The following is a 15,662-nucleotide window of genomic DNA, read 5'->3' on the forward strand; positions in this document are numbered from 1 at the left end:
AGAGATCTTACTTTATTTTTTCAACAGCTACATGATGGTCCAAAGGTATGGGCTGGCCCTGCAGGTTCAATCCGCCTCCACGGAGGCTCACTGGGGGCTGTTACAGACACAAGATTAATATCCTAGCTCAAGAAAGTCTGACTCAATCAATCATTTTGCCTGCTTTGAGACAGAGCAAGACAAACATTCCTACTCAGGTGATCACACTCAAATAGCTGGTGTTCGCAACAAGCTGTCTGACATGAAAAGTAAACCCAGAGGCAAACACTGGATCAGAATCCTTTATTATTTAACTTCTATTTTCTTTTGACTTGGATCCTAGATTTAAGGGGAAAAAAAAACACAGTCTAGCAAAAGCATGAGAGAGTTGTGTTTCCATATTGACATTCATAGGTACATGTGTTTGATACTTCCCTTGAAAATCTTGGTGTTTTAAATATTTCCAAAAGAGATTTGCTTTTGAATTGGACGGTGACTCATGGCAATATTTGCCAATGGATAGAAATAAAAGGGATGTTTGTTCTGGGCTTCGAAACGTAAATGGTCGTATGGACTTAATCACCGCAAAGGGATTTTTGTTTGTTTGTTCTTTTTAAGAAAATTCTGACAGGGTTCTTCTTTCTCAGTAATTTGTAATGTTCATTTCAGACCTCTGTCTGAATCCTGTCGGAGGACTCCACCTTGTCTCAGTCTGAGAGCTTTTTGAAAGATTTCCTGACTCGTTCGGGGTTCCTGGTACTCTCAGGAGCACGGCGGGGGCGGGGGTGGGGTGGGGGTGGGCAGTACTAACATCTTTTCAAATCCATGCTTGAAGCGCATTAGGCCAACCATGCAGGGAGAGGGTGGAAGACCCCCATTCTGGGTACTGAGTCCAGGCTCACCTCCTGACCCTGCCTCCTCTTCACTGAAGTCTTGGACAAGTCACACAGCAATTCTGAACCTCAGTTTCCCCAACAGTAAAATGGAGGGAAGGCGGAAACCATGGTGGGAGGGACACTCCCTGTGTCGGGAGCTTACAATTCGAGGACGTATCCAGAGAGCCCCACCTTGCCCAGAATTGGTCCTTATCATCAATTAAACATAATCCCTGATCTCCAGAGTTTATGCTCTTTCGGGGAGAGAGAGATGGATGAGAGGAAACCACAGAAGGAACAAAGGCCCGTGGAAGCTCAGCAGAGGTGCGCAGAGGGATGGGATTTCAGCTACACTGGGAGGTGGAGGTAAGCACTCCCAGGATGGAGAAGGTCGGAGGGAGAGGGAGGGAGGGAGGTCTAGCAACCTCCAGTGGGAACTGATTATGAGAAGACATGGAGGTGTGAAAAAATAGGTGGGACAGAGGAGAGTGTTACTGAGATGCAGGTCATGATGGAGGATGGCAGAAGGCCGGAAGATTTCTGCTTCCAGGGGAAGGCTTGGGTTGGACCTCTGCTACCCTGTTACGGTAGCGCTGTCCAACCTTCTAGCCACGCTGACCGCCACGTCCGATGCATGGTCTTGGATCCCAAGAGAACTCCCTAAGGCAACCATGAAGCCCTGTCCAAGCTTTTAAGCCCCTCCCTGAGAGGGAGGGTGCTGGGCCTGCCTTGCCTCTCAAATGTTTGCCACGATTCCTAAAAAACACTTCTGACACTGAAGAGAAGCTGTTTCCACTTACAAATCTTAAGAAGGAATCAGGCCTTTCTGCGCTGAGGCCCAGGGTGGGACATAACCGTGATTTACACGCCGTAAACTTTTGTGAGTTCTATTCACCTCAGTGGTCTGATATTAAACAGGCTCACAGGGGAGCCACGAGGACTGGCGGCCTTCCTGGGCAGCCCGGCACTGGGCTACGAGGGGGAGAGAGAGAGAGAGAGAGAGGGAAGGAGAGAGGGAGAGAGAGGGACCATAGCACACTCTGGCCAGCAGACTCCTGGTTATCCCCTTGGACCTCAGAGACCCCAAGTTGCTGGCCTAAAGGCCCAAATCCAGCTCACCTGCAGTCCGGTTAAAGGAAAAAAGTGTCCTATGCAATGTGGAAGAACAAAGCGGGTCTGAAGAATGGGGGTGTACACCCAACTCAGATGCCCTTAGGAGAGAGGGCTCCATGAGAAAAGGATTTGACACCCTGGTGGCTGTCCTCAGACCAGTTCCCGGCCCAGAGCAGGCTTGGAGCCTTGCCTTCTGTTCCTCAGAGGCCCATAGGGCTTCACCACCTCTCCCTTAGTTTCATGACCTATGAAAGTCCAAATTCCTCCCCTAATTTCCACATATTCTCTGCTGCCAACTCCTGGGTTTTCAGTGTTACTCTTGGTCAAGACTCCATGAGCACAGAAAGGGTTGCTACTCTGGACCCCGTGAACACTCCATTGAACAGAAGCCCTATGAAGTTAGGCAACTACCCCCAAAAATCTGCCAGGAAAGCAGGCTTCCTCCAGTTCGCCGTGCCATCCTTCTTTCTCTCCCCCTCATCCTCACTCCTCTCTGTTCCTACTTGATCACAAAGGGAGCTTGAAGCGTTCTTCCTCTGATGCATAGAGCACCTGGCCCCAAATTTGTGCACAAAAACCAACAAGGGTCGCATTCTTACCATCAGGTCTGACATTTAAGGGGATGACCAAGCTTCAAAGGCAGTTGGGATTACAAATAATAAGAAATGTGTTCTTTTCAAGGGATCCGCACTCAGTTCAAAGAGAAGGACCAAATCCCACTCAAGGGAAAGAAAACAGTCAAGTACTGTTTTCCTGAGAGTCATCTGGAACTGACATGTTAATTATATGTTGCCTAGCAGATTACTCCAATGCTTAGTGACTTAAAATAATAATAACTATTGATTATCTCATAATTTCTGTAGGTCAGACCTTTGTGAGTTTTACCCACAGCTTTGTGGGCAGCTGTGGCTTGCGGGGCTTGAGAGCGCGAGGTGGCAGTCAGAGGTCAGCCAGGGCGACAGTCATCTGAGGGCTTGACCGGGGCTGGGGGATCCCGGTTTCTAGTTCACACGGCATTGGTGGAAGTCTCAGTTCCTCTGCACGCAGGCCTCTTCATAGAGCTGCTTGAGTGAACGCACAGCATGGGGAGTGGTGTGCTCCAAAGCAAGGGACTCATGTGGCCGAAATGCAACTCACGCAGTCTTGTGTGATGTAGCCTCACGGCGCACACACTGTCGCTTCCACCAGGTACTCCTGGTTACACAGACAGCTCTGAGTTGATGTCAGGACAAGGTTATACAAGGGAGTGAATGGCGGAGCTCAAGGAACACCGTGGGCAGCTGCGGGGTCAGGAACGTGCTATCCTGGAAGCTGGTTACCATAACCAGCTCCCAATGTATCCAACTTCTTTTCCAGCCTCTTTATTCCCTGGTCACCCCTGGCTTCTCCTCCATCCCTTCTGGCATTGTAGCTCTGTCTGTCAGCTCCCACACCTCTTGACAGGTCCCGCTCTTTTACTTTCCTGAGTTTGGCTTTATCTCCTCCTTCCTCTGACAGTGTGAAACAAAGTAGACGCTTGATAATAATAAAATGGGGATTTCACACCCACCTCCATGTAACTGTTGTGTAATAAACTGGTGTAAAATGCCTCGTGCAGCACCTGGCTCACATTAGGCATGTAATAAATGCTAATGGCTCTTTTTATTGTTCTTGCTGTCATTATTTCTATTTCCAGTATTAACGCCATCATTATTAATACAATTATGCCACTATGAACTGCCGGCTGGAAAGTCTAGCCCAGAACCTCACTCCTGTAATAGGCAAGGAGATGGCAGTCTTGATGAAAATCTGCATTTCCTTTTTGCCCATCTGAGTGCCTTTCAACACCCATTGTGGCAGTGAAAAGAAACCATTATCAGACCCCCAAGCCTTGAAAAATAACTCCATTTCGACCGAAGTCTTTTGAAGAGGAAGCAAGGATGGATGAAATTACATGCCCGAATGCAAAGCCACATCTTCTAAAAACTCTAGATACCCCTCCTCCGGCAGCCTCAGTGTTCCAGTAGGGGCTTCTCTAAGCCTTTGCTTACTGCTCTCCTCAAAACTCTCCTGTCCTCTCTCCTCCGAAACTCCCACTGTCTCCCATACCTTCTCCTGCCTAAGCCTCCAGCTCCTTGCCCGATCTCCCTTCTACTCCTCAGAGAAGATTTCAAAGCCAAAATGGACAAGCACGTTTGAAATATTTACAGCAATTTAACATTGCTGCAGCATCCAAGCATTTCCCAGAAATCACTTTATCGTGGCTTTCCTAGAAATTCAGTTTTTATTTTATTTTACAGAAGTATTGGCCCACGATAGATTAGAAATGAAAAACCAAGGGGAGGGGAATAGCTCAGTGGTAGAGCGTCTGCTTAGCGTACACAGGGACTTGGGTTCAATCCCCAGTACCTCCGTTTAGAAAAAGAAAGAAGGAAAGAAGAAAAACTAAAAACAGAACAACTGATCCTTCACCAAAAATAATTTGAGAGGCCCTGGAGTTCCTGAGGAATACTTGGAATACTTGAGCTTTATGGCAAAACCCCATTTCTCTGTTACCTCTAGCATCTGACCGCGACTACTCGCCCACGCACCCCTGCATCGAGGCGGGCAGCCCGGGAACCTGGCTTTGAATTCCAGTCCACCGGGACCAGCCCTGGGGCCTTTTCCAAAGCTGCTCCTTTCTAGTCTCGCTTTCCTTATCAACGAAATGGGGGTCATAACGCCTCCCTCCCAGGTACCTGACGATGCATCAGACACAAACCCCATGCCTGGCGCTGAGAAGGTGCTCAATGAACAGTAGCCCTTACTACCCCTGGCAATGTTTTCCGTGGGCCAGCAGGGGAAAATTACTCATTCAGTGGCTTCTGTTCCTGAGACATGTCCAGTGGCGCTGTCGCATTTACAATCAGGGTTCAGGGCTCCGCTGAAGAAAAACATGTATGTGTATGCATATATATGTGTGTGTGTGCGTGTATATATATGGGGTGATTTGGGGAACTAAAGGGGCCCATTTCAAGTCCGATGTCACCACTTGGGCAGTCCCTTCAACTTTCAGCCTTTCAGTTTTTTAGTATAAGAAGGTAATAATAACACCATTTCTTTCACAGAGCGGTGGTGGTGAATTCAGTTAGTGAATACATGTGAGGTCTTTGACAAGTAATGAGTGTGAGTTAATTCTTGATGCTTGTATGATCAAACCGTCATTTGTAGAAACAAATGAAAGAACAGGTGCTCTTCCTCTGACCCCCCTGAGCACCCTATTGCCATGTGGGGGCCTCCTCGTATCTGAGCTCATTATCAGAGACCCTCTGGAGGGAGCTTGTGGTAGGAAGTGGCACGTGCAAATAATCACTCGTGAACCTGTCACTTAAAAATACAAGTCAATAAATAAATAACAAGGGAGCTACTGTATAGCACAGGGACCTATATTCAATACCTTGTGATAATTTATAATGAAAAAGAATATGAAAAAATATATATATATATATACCATATATATAACTGAATCATGATGCTGTACACCAGAAACTAATATAACATTGTAAATCAACTATACTTCAAAAACAGAACATGCAAGTCCCTCTGAGACGTGACTTCCCACATAATACGGGCTCCCTGGGTGCCCCGAGAGTCATCTCTGCCGCCTGTCCGGTGGTGTCACCCAGCGATGCAATGCAGAAAAGACACAGGGCTGCAGAAATTCTAAGAGGGTGACGTTGGCAACACCCCCAACTGCTCAGCAAGGCTTTGACAAATGGGGACGTGGTGGCGTTAGAGCAGCTTACCGTAGAGGAGAAGATCTTTCTAAATGATAATTCATTCGAAAGAGAATAAATGTGAACAGAGACAGACTAATGATGATGTTAGGAAAACAGACGAAACCCTCAAATATCTTTACAAACCTGCTCATTTCTATGATGCCCTGTGAAAGGCAGATGTGACGGTCAGGATGTTTAAGTCCAACATCGTTTCTTCAGGTTATAGGATGCGTGCCTCACTGCGATTACAACCCATGTTTTGTTGAGTATAAGATTTTGAAAGTCTGTTATGAATTTTTTATTTCATTTTTCAAGATAAAGTCCCCATCACATGCTTAAGTTTCACTACATTTGCTATGAAATTCTATTTCCCTATTTTAAAGCATCTTCTTCTGCTGCAACTTGTCTTGGAAAAATGAGAATCTCTTTTTCCGTATCCAGGTTTGGGATGCTTTTTGTCCCCTCACATCCAAGTAGCTGGCTGTCTCACTTCTCTAGGTCTTTGCCAAATGTCTCCTTCCCGAGTGGTTTTCTGGACTCCCCCGTTTTAAAAAGCCTGCTAAACACTAATGCACACACACGTGTGTGCTCACTTCCCACACACATACTCCTCACGTGCACATACACCCCTATACACACACATTCACATCTACACACACACACACACCCTTCCCTCACACATCTATTTCTTGCTATCCCTCTATCTTTCTTTATAACCTCTTGGCATGTTAAATACATGTTTTTCGCAATTATTTGTCTATTATCTGCCACAAGATCAGGGACTTTATTCTGCTCGCTGTTTTGTGTCCAGTAACGGGCAGGAGGGAGAGCCTCAATGTTCATGGGATGGATGGATGGGTGGACGGACCAATAGACGGAGTGATGCCTGGGTCCCTGTGCTCAGGGTGTTTTGCTGATGTGTACTTAGTCCCCTGTCTTCCCTCTGGACTTATGATGCCCTGAGGGCAGAGTCTCTGGCTTCTCTGTCCCTTTTAACCAGTTTTTCAGGGAGCCCAGCACTGAGGTTTTCCATGAACACCTGCTGGGCTGCAATGAAGTCCCAGCAGGATCCTCTACGTTCGCTACTTCTGAGTGTCTTTAGATGCCAGGTCCCAAACCCTGACATCAGCAGAAGATGCAGCCCCAAAACCCAGGCCTGGGGCTTTGTCCAGCAGCACCTCTTTGTTGTAAAAGCAAAACAAAAGAACACAAAACAAGCTGGAGACTTCCAAAATAAACGCTCTGCCCTGCAGGCCGGAGGGTGTGGGCAGGAGTTGAGATGCAGAGGCTGCAGGAGGGCCCTCGATGTGAGTGGGTAGCCGTCCGCCTGGAGCACAACGTTTGCAATGTTGGCGCTCAACTCCAGATTGATCAAAAATGCCAATCTAGCGAGCCTGCGTGGCCGGCCCGTGGAAACAGCGTGCTGTGTGTGACCGGCGCGCCTCCTCTGTGCTCTAAATCGGTTCAAGATGTGCAGTCAGCTCCGCGCACGCATCCCCCAGCGCTGTTCCTCGGGCGCGACGCTTATCAACAGGACAGTGGGAAGCGAGGCCAGGCAGGCTGGTGAGCTGTCGGCTTCCTTGATGCACAAGTACCAATTTTTCTGGTCCCATCATCCCCATGTGGGCCAGGAAGGGCCCGAGGAAGCCAGTCCCGGCCTCCTCCCTGAACACGACCCACTTCTCAGCTCAGAGGAGCACCCGCCGCGATCCTGCGCACCCATGAGGCTGCTCCCCAGGGGTCCTTCGGGACTCCTGCAGCAAGCCTGCAGTAACCGAGTCGCCATCCCCGTCTCAGAAAGCCAAGGGGTCTAGCCGAGGGCCACGAATCAGCGAGGAATGGTGCCAAGGTGCGAAATCAGGTTGGCAGTGAGCTCTTTTAAAGCCAAAATGGATGTAGGAAGGGGCCATGTGTGGTTTTAAAATGAACCCGGAGAAAAGGCCTCACCCCCTGTCTGTGTAGGAGAGAGGAGGGAGAAGTGGCGACGTGCGGGGTTTGGAGAGCGCCCTCCCTGCCCGGACACGTGCTGACCTGGGGCTTAAGCTCTGTGCTGCTCAGCTTTCCTCATCTGTGTCTCAAAGCTGACACAGGACCTATCTCGCTTGTGCTTATGAAGATCGGCTTACTGCCTGGCGCAGAAGAAGCTCTCAAATAAATATTCTGATTATTATTACAAATAGATGTTAGTTATTCTATCCTTTGAGTGTTCTGGAGCGACACAGGGAAAGATAACTGGTGGAAAGGGCGTGAAGTGTCTCCAGCCCAGCATCTGGGGCATCATCAGTCTGGAGGGAAGATAAGGCACTAAGTACGCATCACACCCTCTGCCTATCCAATCGGCTTCCGAACTGAACAATGTTTTAGTCTTAATGGGGTCACTTCCATGTCAGTGTCCCTGCTGCCTTTGCCACAAACGTCTAAGACAGCTCTTAATTTTCCTCCCGTTTACCAGCCCCCGGGCCCAGCAAGCTGCTCCTTCATCCTCGCCGGGAGCAGACAGCCAGCACTGACTCTGCTTCCTTGCCAGGGTCTGTACCAAGCCCATCTTCCGAACCATCCCATCCGAGTGTCACAGCCGTGGGCCAGTGCTGTCATCAGCCCATTTTAGAGGAAGGATCTAAGACCCAGAGATGCTAAGTGTCTTGCTCAAGAACAAACATCTTATAGCAAGGGGGCACAGCTTAAGCCTAAATCAAGACACCAACCGTTACACAAGCGGGTCCTTAATGAGTCTGCGGAAAGACAGGGAAGAGGAGAGGAAGAGTCTGAGAAAGGGGGGTGGATTTAGACAGGAGCATCACTCTGGGCGAGACTGATCGTACCAGGACAAGACCATGAAGGGAGATGCACCTCAGAAACAAACAAACAAAAAAAAACATTGAATTGTTTGTGTTCGTGTTACTTTCCTGAGTCACACTTAGCGCGTTCATCCTCTGCCTTTAATTATTTCAGAGAAGCCTCTGAAAGGTGTACTACAAACACGAGAGAAGGCTGTCACACATTCTGCCCGATCGTCTCCTGTGCTTCCCATCTTCTGTCTTTTGCAGAAGGCGGGCTCCTCCACATTGTTTGTCAATTAAACAACTGAGTAACCACAACCATGTCCCAGGAAACTGATTCCCCCCTTAGGAATCTGGGGCTTTAGATTGTAAATGTGCACTTGGCTTTTTAAAAAGATTACTTTTAGGGATGAACAGGTATCTGTGGTCTTGCAAGTAAAGAGGGAGCAAGAATCTAAATTCCCATCCCTGCCGCTCTCCATGTTATTGAGCAGATTTGGCCCGGGACAGGATGGAGGATGTGGGGACAACTGTATACCTTGTTAGCCCCTCCCCCAGTCTCCCACCTCCCTCAGGGAGAGAACTATGTCTTTAATAAATATATATTTTTTCCCTCCTGAAGACAACCACAAAAATCATCACTAACATTGGGATAGAACTTTACAGTTCACAGGGGACTTTGAAATTCCTTACTTGAGCCAATCCCTGGCCAGCCCAGGAGGTGAGAATCTCTTGCCCATTTCTCAGATGGGGAATCCAAGTCTCAGAGACAGAATGTATGGCCAGGGCAGCACCTGGAGGAGCCCAAGCTGGACCCTGTGCCTGTCAGACTCGCAAGCCACCGCTCCCCAGGGATGGTGCCAAAGGCACTCCAAGGACATGGTCTTGGCCCAGCCGTCGGTTTGAGGCACTGGGAAAACCTGTGTCACTAATACCGTTACATCAGAGACACTTGGTTCCTTCACCTACGGTCACATCCAGCAACTTCCTGGCAACTGGAAATTCACGGCCGGGCTCCGGGTGAGTCAGTCAGCTGGAGACAGCTTCCAGCCCTGCCCTTGCCTGGGGCTAATGCCCACCCCCTTGCTACTCTCAGGAGAAACAATTAGGGTGAATTCGCTCTGCCCAACCCTTAGCCCGTTCCTTACCCCTCTCCTGGGGTGCCATGGACCCCAGAGCATAAACCTATGTTTTTAAATGCATAAAAATAAAACACATCAAATTACAAAGGAAATCAATGAAAATACCGTTGTAAACATATTTTATTTGCAATAAACTAATATATTTTTATCTTATTAAAGAACAAGATAATTTAAAGCAGTGATGAACATAAATGATATTACAAACTATCTACAAATGCAATGTGATAGGTAAATACCTGCAAGCCGATGGGGATCACGGTTATCAGGGCTTATTGGTTTGTGGCTTACATTTATCACGGAAGGAAATGTTACATTTCAGTCAGAGGTTAGTGAAAAGAAAGGTTTCACTTTTTCCCCATTCAAGTTCACAAACTCCTGGGTGAGAGCATAGGGGTGTCTTTAGATCTCAGATTAAAAAGCCCTGCACACCATTTTTATATTCGTACAGCAGTTTAATCCCCTGCTGACAAGCAGGACAGGGTGGTGGCTACAAGTTCCAGCCTTACAGGTAGACATGAGTCCAAACCCCTACTCTGTCTCCTTAGTAACCGTGCGACCCAGATGAGTTACTTAGCCTCTCTGTACCCCAATGCCTCATCCATACAATAGGTGGTATAAATGTTTCCTACCTAATGACACCATTGCTTTGCTCAATGCCTAGCAAATAATAGTATTCTACTAAATATTTTTCATTTATATTGATTTTTTTTTTCATTTGACCTTTCAGAAAGCCCTCCAGGGCAATTATGATCTCCATTTTTCCATCTGAAGAAACTGAGACTCAGAAAGGGGAAGCTATGTGTCCAGCATAACAGATATTGCCAATCATGATACAACCAGAGGAAAATTCTGGAAAGGTAGTCTGAAAGAAGCCCAAGTCTGGACAGTGAGGAGGTACTAAGGAAAAAGACAAAACTATCCAACCACTTGCCAATTAGGGGAGTTGATGTCCAAATTAAAAAGTACCTTTTTTTCCTTCTCAGGATTTAATATTGCATTTTTACCAATCAAGGATCGGCACAAGACCCACCCCCTAGAAGAACAAGAGTCCAACTTCTGACTTTAGTTGGAACATTAAGAGAAGGCCCTTTATTACCCTGGGGGTTACTGAGATTGTAGCATGGAAGCCTGGAGCCATTGTAAGTCATATTTATCAATTTATGGAGGGAGCTCGCTTGACAAAGAGGACAAAACAAAGGAAATCAAGGCGGAGAATTGAAGAACTCACCTCCTGGATCAAGCCATGCCTGAAGGCCATGTACATTTTTTAAAATTTCTGTTTAATACATTTTCTTTTCTGTTTAATACAAGTTGGGTTTTTGTCACTTACAAAGTAACCTTAACTAACAAAATGCCCTTCTCATTTTCTTGCCTCTAACCTTCCGAGCTCAGCTCAGTAGGGCATGCCTCCAACTCTACAAGGCCTAAATCTCCTGCAGTTTTTCAGCCCACAATTCCAATGGAAAGAGAATGTCTTAAACCTCTCTCCACTTACCCTCTGCCACCACCACCCAGTGGAGCCATTGGCAGACCCAGGGTCCCAGAGAAGCCTCTGAGGCTGTGTTCTTGTCCTGAGTTCAGTTCTGGCTTTCTGCCTTAGCAGGAGGATGTCAGATCCGGAGTCCAATTCCACATCAAGTCTGCAGGCCCTGGTACCAGGACTTCCATTCTGTTAGTCCAACATCTCAGCACATCATATGGGCCATGCCAATCGCTCTTCCCCCTGCTGTTTATTCCAAGGCAGATGATCAACATACCAGCATCTTTCAGCTTAGTCATAGCCTGACTCATATCAAATTTTTGACACTATTTCTATATCTGGCAAAGAAAGGGCTTGGAAAGTCAGGCTTGCAGTAGACTGTTAAACTGAAAATAAATTCCTTATGGAGATCATTTAAACCTAAGCCACTACAAATCCCAGCTCTGAGAAGGAGAGCTAAGACTTTCTAATGCCCTGACAGTTAAAACAGTCATTAAAATCCAGCCTGATTCTCTAAGCCATGATTTTAAAGTTCTATTGGGAAAACTCACGAGGACAGAGAGGGTTTCTGCAGTGGGGGGACAATTACAGGAGTAGCGAGAGGGCAGAGAGTGAGTTTTCTCCTCCTCCCAGCTTCAGGACGGCCCAGCTGTGCCGCGTGTAAGGTCCCAGTGCCGTGAATGGAGACCTGACCGGCTTCTTTCGAGACCGATTCCCAGGTGCCACCACACTTGGCTCAGAACAGCGTGAGGATGAGACAAGCTCCCCTCCTTGTGCACAGAGAAATAGACAGAGCTCAGAGGCCAGTGGCCACAGGTCGGTGACAAGTCTGGGGCTCTCTGGGCCAGGAATTTAGCCCCACGCACTGCCTTGGATGAGACCCACCTGACAAGGTGGGAGTCAGCCCCGTGGGAGAAATCCGCTGATCAGAAGTTCCAATGGGCCGAAATGACAATAGTCATCATCTGACGAGCGCTTACCCCATGCCGGGCACTGTTTTAAGGCTTTAGGTGCGTTATCTCTGCTAAACTTCATAATAACCCTGTGGAGTCAAGGTTAATCTTAGCCCCATTTTACACTCAAGGAAGTTGAGGCTTAAAAAGGTCAAATTCCTGCGTTACTTCTTTACTGCTACATTAAAAATTACCCCAAAGTGGCTTAAACTACTCTTCTGATTAGCTCAGAGTTTTTGTGGGTCAGGAATTTGGAAACATCCTGAATAAATGGTTCTGGCTTGGGGATGCGGGGCTGTGGGGTGGGGGGCATGGGTCTCTAAAAAGTTGCTGTCAGGGTGTTGGCCAGGGCTGAGGTTAGCATCCCACATGTGCCTTGATCTCTTGGAGGTCCTGCATCTTGCCTGCAGTTGAAGAAGTCAGTTCAAGATGGTCCTATTACACTGTAATGGGAAAGAATCTGAACTATACATACATATGTATGTGTATAACTGAATTGCTTTGCTGTACACCTGAAACTAACATTGCAAATCAACAACACGTCAATAAAAAATAAGAAGGTTTTTAAAAATATGGTTCTATTACAAGTCTTCTCAGATGACAGGGCCCACAATATTTTCTTTTCAAGTTTAAAATTGCTCACCTGTTGATATCCTGTGGCTTTCCTCCTCATGCAGAGGATGTCAGGACGTCATGGAAACATCCTGTGTCTTTTTATTTTAATTGAAGTCTAGTTGATTTACAACTTTGTGTTAGTTTCTGGTGTACAGCACTGTGATTCAGTTATACATTTATGTATATTCTTTTCCAGATTCTTTTTCATTACCAGCTGTTACAAGCTATTGACTACAGTCCCCTGGACTACACAGTAGGACTTTGATGTTAATCTGTTTTGTAAATAGTAGTTTGTGTCTGCTCATTCCACTCCTGCTCACTTCGGCAGTACACGTACTACAATCGGAACGATAAAGAGGACGTTATCATGGCTCCTGCGCTTTTTTCACTGTTATTCTTCATCTATGGAAATCTGACTGTGGCTTATGGATTTCATTTGTTGGAGTTGTACTAATGCTAATAATAATGGCAGTAGAAATAAAGCAGCTGCACCCTATCTAAAGAAAACGGAATATATTACATTCTAAGCCAGACAAATTAGACTCTTTATTTTACCAAATTTATTCCAGGTACAAAAGAGCTCACTCGAGGCTTCCTTTAGCTAGCAACTCTCATGACCTTTAAGCATGATTCAGTGTACAAAAAGCCATTATTCACTCATGCAGTGTTCTGGGAAGACATCCATGGAATAAAGTGATGTTTGCTGGACAACCAGGGCATGATGACAGCGCTGATGTCCTCAAGTTGTGTCAACACAAGCAACACATCTTACCTTTTTATATTTCACATTTTAGAAAAGCAGGGATGAAAATAAAACATCATACTTCTTTCTTTTCTGGCATTAGATTAACAAGCAAGAATGGGGGACTTCAGGGCATGTGTCAAAATATAGACACTGTGTGTGTGTGTATACATGCCTCTAGGATACTTTTCTATACCTGTAGCAAATTTGTTCGTGTGTCTTGCATGTATTAGTCATCTACTGCTGCATAACAAATTACCCCCAAATTTAGCAGCTTAAGTGACAAACATTGATTATTTCATACAGTTTCTGAGAGTTGAGAATCAGCAGTGGCTTGACTCAGAGTTGCAGTGAAGCTGTCGGCCAGGCTTTAGACTCTCCCTTGTACTAGGGCTGTGGGATGTGCTCCCCTGGCTGTTGGCAGGAGGCTTCAGTTCCTTGCCAAGTGGACTGCTCCAGAAGGCTGCTGCAGACATGGCTTTCCTTAGAGAAAGGGATGTATAAAAGAGAGAAAGAAGAACAATGATGCCACATTGCTTTTTATGACTTGGTCCCCAAAACACATGTCATCATTTCTACCTTATTCTGTTCATTAGAAATAACAGTGAGCAGGTAGGTATAGCTCAGTGGTAGAGAGCAGGCTTAGCATGCGTGAGGTCCTGGGTTCAATCCCCAGTACCTCCATTAAAAAATAGTAATGACAATAAAATTGAAAAAAACCACAAAACTGACTATACTTCAATAAATAAAAATAAATAAATAAATAAATAAATAAATAAATAAATAAATAAATAAGAAATAACACTGAGTCCAGTCTGCCCGCAAAGTAAGAGCCTGAATGTGTGTATAATATATGCAATTCTGTGCCTATAAAGTGTCCAAGTATTTGAAAAAAATTTCTTTTCTTATCAGCGGTGTTTTATGTTTATGTTTATGCTTTTTTTTTTAAATTATTAGACAATGTTGTGTTGATTTCTGGTGTACAGCATAATGTCACAACATTGTCTGATGATTTTAAACACAAAATGGAAATACCAGAAATTGACACAACATTGTAAACTGGTTATACTTCAACTAAGAAATAAATAAGTAAATAAAATATAAACAATAAAATCATTAGGTAGCTGCTTTTGTTGTGCCACTTACCTCAGCCTGGAATCCAACTGAGGTTGGGAGGGGGGAATGAAATACCGATAACGTGACAAAAATCAAAGGATTCATTTTAATTGTCCCCCCACTGCAGAAACCCGCTCTGTCCTCCTCGGACTTTAAAATCATGGCTTAGAGAATCAGGCTGGATTTTAATGACTGTTTTAATTGTCAGGGCATTAGAAAGTCTTGGCCCTCCTTCTTCTTATAGCTGGGATTTGTAGTGGCTTAGCTTTAAATAGGGAGGGCAGACAACCTAAATACCCACCCATGGGGGATTATTTGAATAAGTTATGCCTCATTCCAGTGATAGACTGCTAGACTGTCATTAAAAATGATCATATTATCAATGAATATATGGTGCCAGGGAAGATGACCATACTATAACCTTAAATCAAAGACTATGACCCAATTTATAGAAAAAAAATGAAGCCTATATGTTCATAACAAGTGACATTTCTTGAGCACTCACTGACACAGCAGGCTTCATGCTAGTGCTGTCAATCAGTCCTTTCGGCTGATCCTTACAGTTGCCATATCTGTAGACGCTGCTCTCTTTTCGATGAGGATATTGAAGCACCGACAAGGTTAAGAATTTGCCAAAGAATGGGAGAAAATATTTGCAAATCACATATCCGATATAGGTCGAGTGTCCAGAATATACCAAGAACTCTCACAACTCAACAACGATTTAAAAACACCCCAAAAGGGTAAAGAAAATGGTAAAGAACTTGACTAGACATTTCTCCAAAGAAGATAAATGACCACCCATAAGCACAGGAAAAGGTGTTCAGCGCCATTAGTCATTAGGAAAATGCAAATCAAAAAGTTGAGACATCACTTTCCACTCACTAGGGTGGTTATATTAATGATAATAAATTGATTTTTAAAAATGAAATGAAAAAACAGAAAATAACACATTTTTGCAAGGGTGTGGAGAAATGGGAACCCCCCTACCATGCTGGTGGGAATATTTATTATAGGTACTGTTGCTGTGGAAAACAGTTTGACAATTTCTCAAAAAGTTAAACAGAGAATTACCATTGACTCAGAACTCCACCCCTAAGTATATATCCAAGAGAACTGTCAGCTGTTCA

The sequence above is a fragment of the Camelus bactrianus genome, chromosome 22 (genome assembly GCF_048773025.1).
Source record: "Camelus bactrianus isolate YW-2024 breed Bactrian camel chromosome 22, ASM4877302v1, whole genome shotgun sequence".
NCBI classification, from domain to species: domain Eukaryota; kingdom Metazoa; phylum Chordata; class Mammalia; order Artiodactyla; family Camelidae; genus Camelus; species Camelus bactrianus.